The 3,991-nt window shown below is 42.1% G+C and overlaps 1 long non-coding RNA gene across 1 annotated transcript; it reads left to right on the plus strand.

The window, feature by feature from the left end:
- Positions 1-347: 347 nt before the first annotated feature.
- Positions 348-3,567, plus strand: LOC123577966. The gene is made up of 2 exons (XR_006702183.1): positions 348-2,543; positions 2,975-3,567. It is a non-coding gene; the product is annotated as an uncharacterized LOC123577966 (long non-coding RNA).
- The last annotated feature ends 424 nt before the right edge of the window (positions 3,568-3,991 follow it).

The following is a 3,991-nucleotide window of genomic DNA, read 5'->3' on the forward strand; positions in this document are numbered from 1 at the left end:
ACCCTCTTAAATCAGTAAACCCTATCCATGATGCATGAGAGGACATCTAAAGAAGTAAATGAGCTTATTTAAAAGGGGCTTGTTTATAAGTATTTGATCTGAGAAGGGAACACTCAAGGACAACCATCCAAGCTAACTTGCATCCAATGCAATTCAGGTTGGCAAGACCAAAATATGTTAGTAATCAAAATATTGAAAGCTAATCAATTGCATTTGTAGAAGGTCTTATAAAAGCTTATTAACAGAAGCCTACTTGTTCCTTCAAAGTCTCTTTCTCTCTTTTTAAATTTACTATTGTCTAGAATAAAGTACTGATAGCATTACCCAGCACAGTGGGGTGGGGGGAGAGGGGTGAAGAGAAGGAGACTGGATTGGGGAGAGAATAAACAAGTGATCATCAGAGAGACCTTTTATTTTCTCAGTTAGAGGTGAGTCAGCAGGCTTCACCATTAGCGGAAGGAAGAACTCTCAAAACTATTTCAAGACTCTTGGCTCTGGGTCCCTAGTCACTGTTCAGTTTTCTGGCTCTAATTTGGAGTCCCTGGAGATGTCACTACAGAGAAAGTGCACTGGCCAGAAAACCCGTGTACCCCAGGGTCCTTAATGTTTATTTTTCTCATTGTACATTCATATGTTGATTTGTGGTATATGATTTTTTTTTCTCTGTTGAGTCTGGAGAGTTGAGCTCCACGGCCCCAACAACGCTTCTCATTATGGAGTCCAAGTAGTTTCTTGACTGCTAACTTGAGTGTCAAGAATCTGTGAGATTCAGTTTAAATGAGCAGCTGGATTCTTTCAGTAACATCTCCAAGTTGTTTCTAAACAACTGTAAAATGTATCATAGACTTTGTAGAGCTGTTAGGAGTCAACATTTTACAAAGAAGGTAGCAGGCTCAAAGAGATGAAATGACAAGCCAAGGACACAGGGCAAGAAGGTGGATGGATAGAGACACAAACCTTTTGAACATGAAGGCAACATTGCTTCCACACCTTGCAGTGTTTCTCACAAACACCATTGGGCCCAAGGACTTTGTTTTCATCCACTTACACGCCCATTGGGCTTTTAATGACAATACACCTTTGTTAGGAAGCAGATCCTTCCCCAGATAAAATGACTTCATAATTATAGAAGCTTCACATATAGAATTTTTCCTGAGCCCTCATAGCTTCCCAAACCAATATATGTTGATCCATGATGATGCACTTCTTAAGCCTGACATGGATTTCTTCCTCTTTTTTTAGTCATCCAAAAGTACCCCTGCTGAAGCCTATTAAAATTCAGGTGAAAAAAAGATAAATAAAACTCCCTTGCTTGAAAATTTGATCTTCTCATTTTGAAACTAACTCTTAAGCTTTGACAAAATGTTTATGTTCTATTAAAAATACAGCCATCCATCAAGTGTGGTTTTATAGGTAAGAATTAAAAGGGGAGGTCAGGACGCCCCAAGGATGTGATTTACATCCTTAATTATGTTTCGACAGACCTCCTGCACACAGAATTGCCTTCCAATGTAACAGCCATATAAAGTTCATTTTTATCTGTTTTGACTTGTTTGTTATGCTGCATTTGCCCAATGCTCACAGAGCTAGAGAATAACAGAAACCAGACCAGAAATGACTGCCTTTTCTCTGGGCCCAAAATGTCATGTATCAGAACAGTCACTGGGCTCCTACCAGTCTGTTGATAGGATTCACGCTGTGACCTCTCCCATTTGTTCCATTTAAATTACCCTGAAGGCATGACTCAGCAGGGCTCTGAATTGGGATTGGCATATGCTGTGCAAACAGCCCATCCTCAGACCTCAGTAACCCCTCACCAGTAGCCTAGGAAAATCTCTATGACAAAAACTTACGGGTTCGGACTCCAGGAGCAGTGGAAGTCCACTGCCAGAAACCTAAATGGTGGCATGGTTCTGAGAATGTGGACTCTGAACAGGCTCCGTGTTGCTGCTTCCCATCCCTGCCACTCTTCAGCCCGCTGTGGGCAGGAAGTGTCTCCTCATGAGTAAACGAGGGATTTTAAAGGATGTAAAACCCGTGTTTATATCATATGGTTGCCATGAGGATTAAGTGACACATTTCGCTTAGTGTGTGAGATACATATACATGAGATTATTTGTGTAACCAGCCTCTAACAGTTCTAACAGAAACTGGTGCATGGAAATCCTTAAAATGCCATTTATCCATTCATTTTAAGGGACCTTTCCTCTTTGGTACTTAGACTCTTGAACGTTAATAACAAGAAGAAAGGAGAGACAAGCTAAAGAAATGCAATGCAATTTTCCACATCTTTTTTTTTTTTCTTTTTTTGCTCTCTTTTATTCTGGGAAAGAAGCAATTGAATGGGAACCATGGAGAATTAGTATTGTTGAAGGAGTAAAATAAATCACAATGAACCTATAAAAATCAGGCTAATCAGCACGGCTAACATAATAAACAGACAAGCTTTTCAGCTTGGTGGGATGGGTTGACCTGAAAGTTGAATTCACATGAACAGAAAATTGGGAGGAAGATAAGAGGTCGCACTTGTAACACATTCTAACGTGAGAAAAATCCTTTCCCACCTAAAAATGAGCCTTTTCCCTGCTCTAATCCTCAAAGAGAAAGGGAAAAAGAAATGCTGAGGGATGGAGACCCCGGGCAGAAGCTGATCTGCTTTCCTTTCCTGGCTGAATTCCTGACGGGCTTATTCATTCTGTTGTTGGTACTGTCCCCACATTGTACTGATTCCAGGAACCTCTCAGGGTCACTAGTAAGGGAGCAAATTATCCACAGCAGGTGTGATTGCCTCCACAACCACAATCGGCTGCAGACCGTGACAGGGCACTCTCCTTCCCTCCTTGCTGCGCCCCTCACTTCGGGAGCCGTCACCCCACTCCCTGTGTGCAGACGCAGCCTCTCGAGACTGCAGGGTAAGAAGACTGTGTGATCCGGGCTTGCTGACAAATCTCTGATTCTTGGAACTGTTTGGCAGGGTGGATTTGCCCAATGACCAATTTCCCCTGACTTGAAAACAACACGAGAAAAGAGGAACAGCTGAGATGCCGGGTGCCGGGTGTTGGTGGCTTCCTCGATTGTACAGGAAGGCTACTCAATGCCTGGGCGCCGTGCTTCCTGGAGTAGATGCTACCACAGGCAGAGCAGACTGGACCCCAAAACTCAGCAGGGCCATCTAGACACATGTTGTGCACCCTGGGGTTGTCCCCAAATAGCCCAGCCAACCTCCTCCGCTTAATACTAAAACACGTTTGGGAGAATTGAGAAATTGACCTTAGTTTTAAAAAGGGCCTGTTTAGGGGCACCTGGGTGGCTCAGTCGGTTAAGCGACCAACTCTTTGGTTGTTGGTAATTAAGTTTTCTCATCCCCTTTATCAGTGATTGGCGTTGGAAGGAACATGTGATCTCATGGACCATCCTGTTAGTGCCAGGGGAATTCGCTGACACTAGGGAGGGGTGGGTGACAAAGGGGAAGCAGAGCCCTGGATGGCATCCTTGGGAGAAATCTGAAGTGGGCCTGCCTTAGGATACCCCCCTCTGACAGCCAATAAATGTCTCTATTAATTCAAACCACTTGAGTTTAGTTATCTTACTTGCTTCTAAAACATCCTAAAAATACAGAAATCTACTTAAAATACATAATTTGTCTTTTAAATTGCTACATTTTAATGTAAACATGTAGGTTCAATTCTCTAAGGAACACAGAGTTTCAAATGGATGAATGAATGAATGAATGAATTTACTTTGGAAAGCTGGTCTAATTATCACATTTTGTGCATTAATTCTACAAGTCTTCCTTAAGTGTCCACTGTATCTAGCACTATGCTTGACAGTGAAGGTAAGTGGATAAATAAGACTGTGCCCTCAAACTGTTCATGTCTGCTAAAAGATACAGAAGCAAAATTGAACATAGAAAAATACAATGTGATAAATACGATGATAAAGCTGTGTAACTATTCCTAGGTTCCAAAGAAATGCTGATGCCAGAGCTGTG

This window comes from Leopardus geoffroyi, chromosome A1 (assembly GCF_018350155.1).
Source record: "Leopardus geoffroyi isolate Oge1 chromosome A1, O.geoffroyi_Oge1_pat1.0, whole genome shotgun sequence".
In the NCBI taxonomy this organism is placed as follows: domain Eukaryota; kingdom Metazoa; phylum Chordata; class Mammalia; order Carnivora; family Felidae; genus Leopardus; species Leopardus geoffroyi.